Source organism: Nicotiana sylvestris, chromosome 12 (genome assembly GCF_000393655.2).
Source record: "Nicotiana sylvestris chromosome 12, ASM39365v2, whole genome shotgun sequence".
NCBI classification, from domain to species: domain Eukaryota; kingdom Viridiplantae; phylum Streptophyta; class Magnoliopsida; order Solanales; family Solanaceae; genus Nicotiana; species Nicotiana sylvestris.
Window position 1 is genome coordinate 89,253,266 of NC_091068.1, and position 16,474 is coordinate 89,269,739.

Sequence of the window (16,474 nt, forward strand, 5' to 3'; positions counted from 1 at the left end):
CACAACATCCTAATGTGATTCACCTTGTGTGGGTATTTTAGTCATGTCCAATTCATGAGAACCCTTTCTTTTCTTTGTTAGATCATTACTCAATTGAAGGCCCAAACGTCATCCTTTATCTATCACAATTACATTATCATTCTATTATCAGGGAAGCATTCCATTTCTTCTAAATGCTATTAGTCTTAAATTCCTTTGAGTTCATTCAGGCTATATTGAGCTTTCTATGACTTAGAGGAACCGCCAGCTCCTTTGTTTTCACAGGCTTAATCCCGAGGACTTATCCATTTTCGTTACCTTCTCACTTGCCTTCTTCTTATCTTTACTCTTGTCTTTCTACAACCTTGTCTTCCTATCATATTTTAGCTTGCGATCAATTCCCATGCATTTTCTGGAACACCAAGCGAGACATTGCATCGTCTCTAACTCTTCTTTTTCTCTCTAATTAGACCTTTCAGTACTTAAAAATCATAGGCTGGGAAGTATTCTACTGACGACGCTGCCATCATTCCTAGATACTGAATCCCAGCGCTTCTAGTCCTTTACCTGAAGTATGGACCACTCTCATCCTTCTATACTTGAGTATTTCATACATTGTTCACCTTTACCTTACTTACTTTAAAATATTACCTTACATTCTTCTATCTTTCTTTCATAACCTCTCTCCCACATAGATATAAATTCCATAGACCATTTGAAACTCTATTATAATACTTGCACCTCTGGTGCCTATACAATCCGGTGGGAGCTCCATACTGACTTTTTATGATGCTGGTACTTCTTCTAACTGGCTTTATCGTAGAGCCATTATAGGATATGGTTTTTGTAATATCTCCCTTGTACCTTCGATATTAAGAGTAATTCTGCAATATTCTCAACCACTATTTCTATAATTTCTGGGTCCAATAATCGGAATCCTGATTTACTTCGTTGATGTAACTCTTTAGTTTCCTCCTTCTTCTGATCAACCTTTATGTCGGCTTAAATTATCTCCCGCTATGGGGTTCATGGTATTAGTTATTCTGTTTAGCCATTCATCGACGCTAAGAATATGCATGATACAATCCTTTAACAATTTAATCCTTTGTTTATGACCTAAGCTCAATTCTTTCTTTTAACGTATACCAGAATCTTCTACGACTGTATATGCTGTATGTCTAAAACTTTGAACCCTTAAGGACGTTCGTAACGTAACCAACTCTGGATCATTGATCGAATAATTCCTTTCGTTCCATATTAGCTTTCTTTCAGGGTAAGCTATTACTTTTCCTGGTCTTTTTTCTCCCCATGTTGTGTCCATACTTAGCTTATCTTAGTGCCCATGCATGCCAAAGTTTTTGTGCAACTCATATGATCTCGAATATTACTTCTAATTTTTACTTCCCGTTCATTAGCCACGGTTGGTGCCACTTTCCTTTGGAGTGCTTCCAATGTTGTTGCGAGACTGCTGTTACACGACCATTTCCTCTTTAGGTCGTTGTGCTTAGGTTGAAGCCTTCTTCCTTATTTCCTCAGCTAGTCTTTTGTTGTAGTACTTAGGGAGAACCCTTAACTCTCGTAAAGCTGTGAGCTTATTACGAACCTTTTGATGTCCTTCTTTGCCTATCATCATCCGTAGTTGCCTACCTTCGTGCCCTTGTGCTTGTAGGGCTGCTTCTGAACTAATATTTTGACTGCCTTCCTAGTGGTACTTTCTTTTATCCCCATAACACTCATACGACACCTTTAACTACCCCGAATCCTATTTGAATATATCTCAAGTATTATAATGACATTACCGCGAGGCTAAATTCTCCATGTTGGGGTTTACTACATTTATCTTGCATGATCTGTTGATTTGTCTGTAACTTCTAATCTAGCCATGACTAGGTTCTTCCTGAATCAACTACTAACTACTTGTCGACCCATTCTTATATCCATATTCCGCGTAATCTCTCTTGGGTTATTTTCTCTGTCTAACTTACCTCTTGCACTGGCTCCTTATTTATCAATAACCTTCTGGGTAGGAACCTTTACTTCCTTTTTCTGACGTCGTGCTTACATAACGTTCTAGAATCGCAGCATATCTGTAGGATTTGAATAAGTGCAATCTCCTCCCTTTTTTATTTTTGTCGCATTCTTCCTTTACCATTCCATAATTACTATAACCACTTAATTTAGACTTAATGCCACATCACTCCATATTCCCCCCTTTAGGGGAGTACTAAGATTTAGTGCTACGACGATCTACCTATAGATGTCTTACCTCTTTATTTTTGGCATCTTCTCACATCATCGATGACCCTTACTCGCCTTGCGGTAATCCTTCTGTACCAAGGATAACAAAATTCCTTACTCACGAGGGAGGCACCTAGTGTAACTGGCACATACAGTCCCTTAAGCTTAACTTTGCTCACATTGCTTGCTCTAGGGAAGCATCTTCTTGAATGAACTTTAAGGGTTTTCCTTATGTTATCCATTCTATTATTGCCGGAATGCAATATCTGAATTTCTCATGATGCCGACTATTATCAAATCACTCAGTCCCTAATGTTTAGTTTATCTTGTTCACCAGCCCATACTGATTTCTATTACTCTGGAGCTGTAGCTTTTCCTTCTGGCAATCACGTTAGAGCCACAAACTTATTTTTTCGAAATAAGGATATGAATTTATGGCCTATACTCTTTTGTTTCCTCAAGGCCTATCACCTCTCGTAATTTCCTTTACTTGATTATAGACTCTATAATACTATCATTTTTTTGATCTACCGTTGTCATCAATGTATCACACCTTACTCATAATGCTTTATTAACTCTCTTCGTATTTCCTGCTAATATTTCTGTGTATCACGTTATTCTGAAAGCTTCAATAAGATATTCTTTTGCTTTTAGCTCCCCTTTGCTCCATCCACTGGCTCTTCAGATTGCCTAACATTATCTCTCTACTAGGGGCGGGAGCCATACTAAGATAATATTTATCCTTTCCAGGCTTCCAGTGCCTATTTTTGTAGTACTCATATCTAGCTGTACTATTTTAAGATCTAGGTGTCTCACAAGGAGATCCATTACCACGTTTGCACTATCCTTCGGAAATGTCAACTAACAGTAACAATCCATCCACCATTTTGGGTTACTCTAACCCCAACCGTGTCCTGATATCCCGTCCTTCTCTTAAGACATATCTATTAGCTCCCATAGGGCATAATTGAGATGGGTGTATCTAATTGTATATATCTCCATTACTGTTGAAAGTAACTCGTATTGCTTATATTTCTCTACTTGAATTGAAAATACCAATAATCTTCATTAACCGGGTACCTCGTACACTTCTCATCTTGCTCCTGTTACTTGTTGAAGCTTGTATCTACCTTCTGAATCTCTTATTGCTTTTCACCATATGGGTGGATAGATATTCTTGCCTTAGGGATCCTTATCAAGAAGCTTACACATCTTAGTACACACATGATCTGCTGAATACCTCATATTTATCCATCATAAACATGATACAAAAATCGAGTTCCTCTTACTCAACTCTTCCACAACTACATTCAATCTCTTACCAGTTGCCTTTTAAATATATGTATCATCTTATTATGAATAGAATAGAGTTTAGGAAATTGAGTTCTTACAATTGAGATCTCTTATTGCTTTTCACCATATGGGTGGATAGATATTCTTGCCTTAGGGATCCTTATCAAGAAGCTTACACATCTTAGTACACACATGATCTGCTGAATACCTCATATTTATCCATCATAAACATGATACAAAAATCGAGTTCCTCTTACTCAACTCTTCCACAACCACATTCAATCTCTTACCAGTTGCCTTTTAAATATATGTATCGTCTTATTATGAATAGAATAGAGTTTAGGAAATTGAGTTCTTACAATTGAGCTCTACCACACTATCTAGAGTAAGAAGAAAGAGTGACAGTCCTAAATGCCATGTGGCCTCTTGCTTATAAGTGTGGGGAACGACACACCCATAAACAAGACTCTACTAGACACGGCTTGTAGACTCCCTAGGACAGAACTGCTTTGATACCACTTTTGTCACGATCCAAACCTATAGGCCATAACGGGCACCCAGTACCTTACTCAACCGAGTGACAACATAAATTATCTTTCTTATTACATCATCATAGGTAAGTGGGACGAGAGGGTCGTCATGCGATAACCAGAGCAAGCATGAGGGGATACCCGACATAGGACAATCCAACCTGATATAGAAACTCATACCTGTGACATGTGGGCCTATAAGGCCAATACGATCCATTATATACTTAAAATATAGGCCGACAAGGCCATACAAGTATCCGTATACATGACATCTGTCTACAAGCCTCTAAGATACATAATATCATAAAGGTTGGGACAGGGCTCCGTCATACCAAACAATACACGTCTAAATCATACCGACCAAACAAGTATCTCCGAAGCAAATGGAGTGCACCAACATCTTCCGCTAAGCTGATAGCCAACTTAGAGGACTCTCGACCTGTCTATCGGGATCTGCGGGCATGAAACACAGCATCCCTAAGCAAAAGGGACGTCAGTACGAATAATGTACCGAGTATGTAAGGCACATAAATAAGTACATAAAAGACATGGATGAAATATAGAGTAAATGACTCAACCTGTAAGTCTGGCTAACTCTGTAAATCATGAAATACTTATATTGTCATGCATATGCATATGAATGTCATGTCATGCATAGGTACATGTGTCACACCTCCTTTTTCATTACACCCCCGTAAGGGTATAAGGGAGTTTTTCCAACTTAAAGTGACAATCGAAACGAGATTTATTTATTTAAAATCATTCAAAGTCGCCACTTGGGATAATTATGGTGTCCCAAGTCACCAGTTCAAATCCCGAGTCGAGGAAAAGGTTGACTCTATATTACAGTCTGCGAACCAGAAATCCGGGTAAGGAATTCTGTTAACTCAGGAGAAGGTGTTAGGCATTCCCGAGTTCCGTGGTTCTAGCACGGTCGCTCGATTGTTATTATTGGCCTAATTATCCGATTTTAAACACGTTTTAGCCTATGGTATATTTTTATCTTTGTAACCGCTTTTAACCATTTTTTTGAAAAATTGCAACGTTATTTAAAATATGTCTTGAACCACGTCACATAAATGCACCCGCAGTCCGCAACATATTTTATATACCATTGTTGGGATTTAGATTTGGGTCACATAAATGCGCACCCGAGTTTTAAAATTGTGTATCACAACTATGACACGGGAACCGTGCCCGTAGCTATGACACTTTATTACGCGCATAGAGCAAGCTACAAATGTTTATGAATATAAACAGCCTAAATACGCTACTATTGATACAAGCAAATAAAGTAGAAATACATTCTTCTTTTTTTTTTAATTTTTATTTTACTATAAAAATACCATAACATATTCAAAATATGGCAACCACACTTTAATTCGATTCTGTTGTGCAATTACTCCATAACATCACACAGATTAATAATAAACATTCATTCACGCGATTCACAAACTAGTCAAAGAGCATGGACTCGACATCAATCATTACTATAGAAAAGCATACAAACCAATTAAAAGATACCATGTCTTCTATGAACCACATTTGTGAACAAGATTTAGTATTTTAAAGTTTTTTTTTCTTACTAATCCGTATGATCTATGTATAGAAATTACTTCTTAGGTGCATGGTCCATTTGGGTACTCAACGTCACTAAACACAACAAAATCATAAAATAAGTAAACAAATCAATTCACATGTAAAACAAAAGGGGAGGGGAATATTGGCGAATGGGTAATGAATCAGTCAAAAGTATTCATCAAACGAGCAAATTTATCAAAACAAAAGGAAATCTAAAATAAGAAACTGAACCTTTAAGAGAATATTTAGCCGCAGTCCTTTCCAATACTTGATTCAATACAAAACCTCCAGAATGAATTGTGAAACAACAGAGAAAGGCTGGTGTTGATCCAACGACGAGAGACAAACAAATCCTCGAACCCGACCTCAACAAAATATATCCCAGACCGGCAACCACGGACAGAAACGGAGACGAACAACGACTAACAACGACCTCGACGCTCGCCGAAAAGCTCAGATTAAATCAGAAAATAGACCCGACTAACTCCATGACAGTAGCTCCTAATCTGGAGTTGTTTCTTGGATGATGGAAGTGACGAGATCGGCTGTTTCTTCGGGCGTTCAAGAGTGAAGAAACAACAACGACTTCAATGGTTTCCTAGGGTGTGGATGGTCGACCTTAGGTGGAGTTAAGGTTGGTTTGTTGATGATGGCGAAGGGAAGTGAGATTGGGTCAAGTGTGTGTGTGTGTGGTTGTGTGCATCGAGGGAGATGGATGCAGGTGGTGTACGCAAGTTTCCGACGATGGGGTTGTTGGATATTTTCCGACGAGGGGTCACTGGTGGTGTCGTGCGTATGGTATTCGACGGAGGTGGAGCTGGTGGATGCTGGTTGTTACTGAAGAAGAAGAGGACGGGTGGGGGTCGACGACGAGTTTTCTCCGGCGAGCTTGAAGTGGCCTGCTACGATCGCCGGTCTCGAAGAAGAAGCAGATGAGCAGTGGCTCTCTTGGCTCTCGTTCAAGAAGAAATAGTTCGTAGATTGTTACTGAAGAGGCATAAGAATGACAGTAGGTTCGTTTGGGGAAGACGATGTGCGTGGGGGGGGGGGGGGGCGTCGTTCCTTGCACAACTATGTCAGCTGCTTCCTCAGCCTTTCTTTTTTTTTTCCTCGTTTGCTCCAGCCATCCAAACGAGGCCCCGGGGATGGTCTCGTGAAAACCACGATCCAAAGGGGGGTGGGGTCGTTTTTTTGTCTGCTCCCCTTTTTGCTTTACAGCCCCCCCAGATTTATTGTTCCCTTCTGTGAGTGTGTTCTCCACTCATATCCTTTTCTTTACTCTATTCAATAATGCACTCCCAACCCCACCACTCTAGAAGCTTCCTAATTAGTTAGGTAAGACTCCCCAATTTAAACAATCCCTAGACTACCCTTAAAACCCCATGTTAATTACTTCAAAAATCAAATGGGTCAAATTGACCCAAGATTCAGCCTACTAAATTAGATTAATTACTCAAAATAATAATTATCCCAACTAATTAAATATTAAATTAAAAGAAAATTGCCAAAATTCAAAAATTAAAGAGTGAAATGCAACATGACTATTTTTTTTATGATTTTTTCTATTTTGTCAAACAACAACTTACTTAATTAATCTAAAAATGTAAAATAATATCCTAAATGCAGAAGCAATATATATATTTTTTATATTTTTATGATTTGAAATACTACACAATGCCAAAGCTAATCCTAATTAATTAAATTAAACATGAAACTATTTTTTGTGTTTTCGAAATTATATAAAGATAAAAATAAGGTACTATTTTTTGTATTATATTTTTTTTTAAAATTTATGAAAAACACATAAACTAAAATATTTTTTGTAGTTTTTATTTTTCTTATAATAAAATAAAGTAAAAGAATCAAAATGAGTTGAAATAGCTATATTAGGCCTAAATTAAATATTTACATGCTAAAATATAAAAAATCTTGGGGTGAGTCAAAAATCACATGTCTACAGCTGCCCCTATTTGACTGGAAACATGAAGAGTTTTCCGACAAATAACGACTAGACAGGTTTTTTTTTACCCGACCCTTATTTGGAGAGACTAAAACTAAGAGAAAAGGGGGAATGTGACCGAGCCCTAGTATCTAAGCTGCCTACATATCCTTGGCTATAAAGGAATCAGGCCACGTGTAGTTCAGAAGTGAGTGAGATGATTGAGTATGCCGAGGTGGAGAGCCAGTCGAGGTGCCGTTCCATCGAGGTTCCGATCCGCGGTCCTGTTATTACATCAATATCAAAAGAAATGAAAAAGACTAACTAAGCCTGTCAACTATGAGTTTACAAGATTCCTATCTACATCTTCAAACTTGATCTTGCAGCTCTTGTTTCCATGTTGACTTGTATTCTCCCGGTGAAATTCCTTTGTTGCCGACTTGAATTGTAATCTGCGATGTTTTCCCTTTCTCCAGGTGGATGCCTGACTGCTGAACTGGAATTGTATTCCCTTGCTCTCCAGATGGACTCCTGACTACTGAACTTGAATTGTATTCCCGTGCTCTCCAGGTGGGCTCCTGACTGCTAAATTTAAATTGTATTCCCTTGCTCTCCAGGTGGGCGCCTGATTGCTGAACTTGAATTGTATTCCCTTGCTCTCCAAGTGGGCACCTGATTGCGGAAACTTGAATTGTATTCCCTTGCTCTCCAGGTGGGCGCCTGATTTCAACAAAATAGACAAAAACAAAGAAAAGTTTCTGGCCCGGTTTGGTAGCTGAGCACATATGTGAGTGTAAACTGAATCATGTTATCAAATATCAATAAGAACTTGAAAGTTGAAACTTGAACTGTACTCCCTTGTTCTCCAAACGGGCTCCTGACTGCTGCGCTTGAAAGTATTCCCTGCTCTCCAGGCGGGCTCCTGACTTTAACTTGAAAGTGCTCCCTGCTCTCCAAGCGGGCTCCTGACTTCAACTTGAAATGTATTCCCTGCTCTCCAGGCGGGATCCTAACTTTAAAATAGACAAAACAAAAAATTTGAAAGCTAAAACTTAAATTGTACTCCCTTGTTCTCCAGGCGGGCTCCTGACTGCTGCGCTGAATGTATTCCCTGCTCTCCAAGCGGGCTCCTGGCTTCAACTTGAAATGTATTCCTTGCTCTTGAGGCGGGTACCTGATTTCATCAAAATAGACAAAAACAAAGAAAATTTTTCTGCCCCAGGTTGGTAACTGTTTGGTGACTGCCTTTCTCCACGGAGGGTTTCTCCGAGACAATCAAAATTTCCTACCCCTGTTTTAATCAAAGAAAATTTTTGTCAATTTAAAATGTGGTGGTTGGTTTATGGCCTTGACTTTGAGGGCGATTGCTCCTTCACTTCCCATGATAACTGATTTTCACTCGAGGACCTTGCTTGCTTACGGACTAACCACTTTCTCTGTCATCCTTATCATAGAAAATACCCTTTCTCCGTTCAGACCCAATTCCCTTTATCTGTTGCATTGCTCATGAATTGACATTTACCAACCTTTATGTTTCACCGAAAATACCTTTGATTCGTTCACCTAACATCCTCCATCTGTTGCATTGTCCAGGGATTGATATGTACCAAAGCTTTGTATTTCACAAGGATCCCAAAACATGTTGATTGTTACCAGCTCAGTGCGCTTGTTGTTCTTTCCTGACTTATGACGCTTTGATGTGCTATCCAAATCTCATTTTGTGCACTTGGAAAGCTGGTGGCAAATTTTGAAGTCATTTCTCACTTGTTTTGACCAAACAGACTCAGAAAAAGGAAGTAAACACGACAAAAGAAATAGAGTAAAGGACAAGGGAAAGAGCTGATTCATAACAAGAAAACTACAAAGGAGAAACCTATCAGATTTGATACCAACTCTAACGACCATGACATGCACCTGTGGCCTATTCTGTCAAGCAAGTCTGATGTTCAACTATTGTTGTACCCTCTAAGCCGTGAAACTGGGCTTCAATGCTCCGATTATCCAATCTGATTTACAATCCTTATTCGACTTGTAGTGCCCAAAGGGTTTTCACCATCAAGCCTCTCTCATTTGATTCTTTCTCTCAACTTTCGTCGTCTCAAGGTGCCCGTGAAGGTTTTTACCAATAATACTCTCTCATTTTTATTTCTCTCAACTCCCGTCGCCTTACGGTGTCTGTGAGGGTTTTCACCGATAAGACTTTCTCATTTTCATTATTTTTTCTGCTTGGACCAGAGTGTTGCCCATGATATGAATCACCTCTATTTGCTCGAGTTGGCATCTCTCGAAGACTGATCGGAAGGTCTTTCTTTGGACCGTAATGTGAGCTTTTGGATGGGGTTAGAAAGAAAGGGTATCAAAGGCTCAAAACAGTTCGACATGGGTTTAAAATTACAACTTTTGGAATCAGATTTCTTACAGCAAACACAACCTCTACCCTAGTTTTCTTTGCTTGGGGACTTTTGGATATTTATTTTGATGGGACCGAACCGTGAGGCTGCCTACGTATCCTTAAAAGGAATCAGGTCGAACGTAGTTCATGCCATAGAAATTACTTTGTTGTTATGATTTTTCTTTCCTTTTTCTTCCTCTTTCTCTTCTTTTCTTTTCTTTCTTTTTCTCTTTTTGTTATTTTGTTGTTTTTTTCTTTTTCTCTTTCTTTATTTTCCTTTTTTTTCTTCTTCTTTTTCCTTTACTTATCTTTTACGCTTGCATTTCTGATCTTTATTACTGATTCCGAAAGAGGGGTATGAAATAAAATAAATAAGTCTTAAAGGGGTAACGAAGGATAAAGTGTTTAGATAGCAGAACAAAATGTCTTCGTCATTCCAATCTCCAAAACATGCCAAGTACAAACAACACAATTAAACAAACCAAGGAAAGCATTCGTAACATCTTTTGATTGTGCTAGACTTGATAACCATATCCACACATTTGCCTTCTACATTTGTTACATACAAAGAACCATTGGACAACACTCTCACTTTCATTACCACGAATGACCCCCTACAAATTTGGGGCAAACTTGTCGTTATCTTTACCCAATGCAGCATGATGCATTTCAATAGTGTATTTTTATGTTCTATCTGCCCCAGTTTCACATGGTTCGGACTTCAAATGATCTCAAAATGTCCAAATCTATTCTTGTTTCCCTCAAGTGTCCCTATCATCTTCAAAATTATTTCCTGACTAAACTGACTTTTAAAGTTCAAGCTGAGAATTATGCGTGCATGTCATGTCACTAGAACCAACATGAAAACAACTGTATGAGGAGAAGAGAACTAAGCAAAAATCACTAGAAATAGCAGAAAATAGAGAATTGCATTAGACAAACAGTGAAAGGGTTTGAACAACAAACAAACAAAATAAACTAGGGTACAACCCTAAAACAAACCTAGATAACACTAAATGAGATACTACGACTAAAGAAACTAGACAAAATAAAAGGATAGAAGGGTTTGAATCACAAGACGATGTCCGGATTATAACCCTGCAATAACCTAGACAAAAGAAATGACAAGAAACTAAACCACCAAAAGCTCCTCTCCGGCTGACCAAGAAATAGAGCGTCTTTCCAATTACCAAGCATGGTATCTTAGCCACTGAATTCCGCATCAGCAATACTAGGACCTCCATAAGTCTTCATCACATTGTTCTTAACAAATTGCTTTTGGGTTCCTTTTGCCGGCTCGTTCTTAAGATCAACCCCTGATAGCATTGAAAGCTTAGTAGCACATGGACCTCCGAGGCTCCCAGAAGAATTCTCATATTCCTTTTCCGAATAAACCATACCCATTATATGCGTCTCATTGTGCACAGACGATGGACTTTGGCTAGTGTCTGTTGCATCTAGATTTTGCACAATAATGTCGCCTACATCAATAAGCTTCTGAATCGCATTCTTCAGATTCCAACACTTCTCTATGTCATGCCCCGGGGCATCTGAGCAATAGGCACACCTTTGAGAAAAATCAAACTTCTTTGGAAGAGGGTTTGGCATTTTTATCTGGGTCGGCTTCAACATATCCAATTGCTTCAACTTTTGGAACAAACTGGCATATGACACTCCCAATGGAGTGAAAGCCTTTTCTTTTTTCAGCAACCTCTCATTCTTAAATACTTGATTGGGCCGAAAACCTGATCTAGGAGGTTTTCGGTAGGCTCGTGGGGGTGGATAGGAATTTTGTGGAGCCGGGTACTGGGAAAGTGATGTAGGATTTTGGGAGTTCCATGGAGAGAAGTGGCATTGGGGAGGATCATCTGGCGCACAAGGATATCCACGGGGACGATGTTAAGGCTGGAAGTGTTTATCGGGAAAGCCCATCGGATCATCTTTTCTGTTTCTCTTTCTTCCACCCAAGCTTACTGGGGTGTTCTAAATGTCTTTCAAACAACTCATGATTTTGCCTGACTTGATTGCCTCTTCCACTAGCTCCCCTATTTTTAAAATATCTTTGAAAGGCTTTCCCAAGGCCGGGATCAAATGACTGAAGTAGGTGGGCCCCTGGGCTTGTAAGAAAAGCTCAACCATTTCTTCTTCACCAATCGGGGTACTAACTCGAGCAGCTTGCTCCCTCTGTCTGAGCCCAAACTCCCTAAAGCTTTCCTCCGGCTTCTTTTCTATTTTAGATAGGGAGGAGCGGTTTGGGGTAACACCTAATCTGTATTGAAAGAACCGAACAAAATCTTGAGCCATGTCACCCAATGTAGGCCACTTACTAACATCTTGACGATTATGCCATTCCAAAGCTGCCCCAGTCAGACTCTCACTGAAATATGCCATCAACAAATCATCTTTCTCGCCCACACTTCTCATTTCACTGCAATAATCCGTCAAATGGGCTACCGGATCTCCACACCGATCATACAAGTTAAACTTTGGCACTTGAAACCCTGCGGGCAGGCAAACGTCAGGGGACACAGACAGTTCTTTGTAAGTCATGCTACCCTGGTCTCCCCTTCCTTGTTTGTTCTTTAAGGATTTTTCTATACCTTTTAACCTCCTAGGTATCCCATCTCGTCCTTTTCTTCCTATGAACTCTTCATTTACAACATGAGGCCCATCCCACGGACCCTGCTTGTATGAGTTGGGAACCTTGTGGGCAACCTCTGAGTGGTAATATTGGGCATCATGAGCTTTGAATGAGTATTCATTGTCGGGGATAGTGGATGTGACAGGAGGGCGATTTTGGGGAGAGGTAATTGGAGGATGAGTGATGGAGCTACTAGGACGGTTGGGAAATCTGTGATAAGCGGGTAGATCTGGAGAGTATGAAGGATCATCTGGCATTGTGTTCGGAGCTTGGGTAAGGACGACATCTAAGAGACTAGGTGGTGGCGGGGGTGGTACCTTCCCAGTCATCCAGGCCTGATACATGTCCGCCATGTGTTGTCTCAACATCTTTACCTCTTCAACCAACCCATTGTCCTGTTCAACCAACTGCTTTCGGGCCCCGGTATCAACCAACTCAGTTCTGTTGTTGTCTGCCATTGCCTTTTGACTTTGTGTTGTAGAGAAGAGTTACCACTTTAAAAACCACAAACCAACCACCCTTCTGCTATGAATATAACAAAATGAAGCCATCACGTTAGCGTTAGGGCATTTAACATAAGATAATCTCACTTTATGTGCAATGCACCTAGCCATAGTTATAGGTTCTAAAATGACTTCGAGGGTACAAAGGTCAGTTGACATCATCCCATTTTGTTCATTTCAACCTCTCTTTTCTTTGTTTTTCTGCACTTCTTAGCTCGCTCGTTTTCCTTCCCCTCTTTTTCATTATCACTCTTTTCTTTCTCTCATATCTCACATCCCACAATTTCACCTCTTTTTTTTCCTTCTTTTTTTCCCCTTGTTTTTCTCTTTATCTTGTAATAATAAACAAATGATTCGATCGAACCCTATGTAGGTTGCCTACGTATCATGACCCCGCATGAATCAGATCTTTGCGTAGTTCTGGAAGATCATGAATAAAGGAAACAAACTGACGTTCTCTGTTTCTTTTGTTTAATGTTCTATAACCTATTTTAAACTCAAGCTTAACAGATTTTTCTTTCTTTTCTTTGAAACAAATACTCTATTAAGGAAAAACTCTAGAAGAGAAAAAAAATATTTTTTGATTTTTTTTCTTTTTTAAGAAGGAAATCTAAAGGCTAGACCAAAGAAAAATATTTTGAATTTTCACTTGATATCCTGAAGAAAAGACTTCGAAACAAGAAATGAAAAAGATAAATAAAAAAAAACTGCTTTTGGATTTGAATTTTTGATTACCTAAGGAAGAAACTCTGAAAATAAACCAAAGAAAAAGTATTGTTGTATTATTTTTCTTATATGTAGAATGTCCTAAAGTTCTAATTTAAATTAAAAGATTTCTTTTCAAGTCGTTTTTCATCAATTTCCCAAAGAAAAACCTCAACAGAAAATCTTTTTGGATTTTTGGATTTATTATCTTAAAAGAAAACTTTTAAAGAGGTACTAAAGAAAATTCTCTTTTTTTTTTTTTTTAATTTTTGGTCTTAATATACTAAAGGAAATATAAAAGTTATTTTGATATTAATTGCCTAAAGGTAAACAACCTCAAAGGAAATTTTTTCCATTTATAGAATTAGTATTCTAAAGAAAACTTATAACGAAAATATAAAAACGCAAAATTTCTTTTTTTTTTGGACTTGTACCACATTTCCAAATACCAAATAAGGAATACAATAACAAAAGACTAGGCAAACTTAACTAGACTATTACAAACTCTAACATCACCTAAAAGACCGAATACTATTATACATGACTAGAAAGTAAAACATGAACAATTGACTCAAAAATATAAAATGACTCCTCGAGCAACTTCTGAATGCAGTGATCCTGGGGTATCTGTCATGCCCAAACTCCAGTAAGTAAATCCACACCTGTATAAGAAAACTTAAACCAACACTAAGTGAGACAATAACATTCCCTACTAGACACTTGCAAGACATGGTTGCAGTTATTTTTGCAAAATGGCTTATTTGGCCAAAAGGTGGCTAGAAGTGCAAAATTTGGCTAAGACCCTGCAAAGCCAAGAACCTAACATTTACTAGGAAGACCGGACCCTATGTGGGTTGCCTACATATCATGCCCCGAAAGACGAGAATCAGGTAAGCGTAGTTCGGGCAATTTGGATATGGGCGAGAATCAAAACAAAAACAACTAATTTAGAGAAAATATAGTTTATTATTTTTTATCTTTTCCTTGAAAATGATGAAACATGCAACATTTTTTTTTTCTTTTTGGATTTTCTTTTCCCTTTTTTTTTATTTTGATTTTCGAAAACGATGAAAAAGTGCAAAATCTTTCTTTTGAATTTTCAAGTTCTTTTCCCTTAACAAAAAATGTGACAGAAAACATAATTGGGCCACACTCTATTCACACTTCACCCTCTCTTTTTTCTTTTCTTTTTTATTTTTTTTTCATTTGCCCTCAACTATCATTAGTCCGCCAAATGACCCTTTTACCCTTGAAGAAATGCAACATGTAGCACATAGGATGCATCAAGATGGTCTGTTATTTTGGGTACACCTGTCCTAGACAGACCCAACCCCTCTGTTGAGTCTCCAAAGTCAAAATGCACATGATGCAAACAAACGTTCCTACTAGGGATCTGGCATGAGGTATTGTTATACTAGGTTTAAAAACCTGGGTTTATTTATTCTAGACCTGGCTTACCCGAGCGGACAACTCGAGCCGAGAGGGAGCTGCGTACCGGTAACCAAAAGATCATCCGGCTTTGCAACTTATCCGAACCTCGTTCTATTTGGGATTTGACACTAACAGAAAGAAGTCACGACCAGCGTGCACTCCTCAGGAGGGAGAAGAGAGGGGTTTCGTAACAGTTTATATATACAGTTCAAATAATATCAAAGCGGTAAAAAGCAACAATTAGCACATCAGGCCCAAACATGTAATAAAATCAGATAATAAATAAAGTCAAATAATAACAATTATTCTAAGCTCGAATTCTGAACCCTGAACTAGAGATTCGGGGTTCATCCCCAGCGGAGTCGCCAGAGCTGTCACACCTCCTTTTTCATTACACCCCCGTAAGGGTATAAGGGAGTTTTTCCAACTTAAAGTGACAATCGAAATGTGATTTATTTATTTAAAATCATTCAGAGTCGCCACTTGGGATGATTATGGTGTCCCAAGTCACCGGTTCAAATCCCGAGTCGAGGAAAAGGTTGACTCTATATTACAGTCTGCGAACCAGAAATCCGGGTAAGGAATTCTGTTAACTCAGGAGAAGGTGTTAGACATTCCCGAGTTCCGTGGTTCTAGCACGGTCACTCGATTGTTATTATTGGCCTAATTATCCGATTTTAAACACGTTTTAGCCTATTGTATATTTTTATCTTTGTAACCGCTTTTAACCATTTTTTTTGAAAAATTGTAACGTTATTTAAAATATGTCATGAACCACGTCACATAAATGCACCCGCAGTCCGCAACACATTTTATATAACATTGTTGGGATTTAGATTTGGGTCACATAAATGCGCACTCGAGTTTTAAAATTGTGTATCACAACTATGACACGGGAACCGTGCCCGTAGCTATGACACTTTATTACACGCATAGAGCAAGCTACGAATGTTTATGAATATTAACAGCCTAAATACGCTACTATTTATCCAAGCAAATAAAATAGAAATACATTCTTCTTTTTTTTTTAATTTTTATTTTACTATAAAAATACCATAACATATTCAAAAATGGCAACCACACTTTAATTCGATTCTGTTGTGCAATTACTCCATAACATCACACAGATTAATAATAAACATTCATTCATGCGATTCACAAACTAGTCAAAGAGCATGGACTCGACATCAATCATTACTATAGAAAAGCATACAAACCAATTAAAAGATACCATATCTTCTA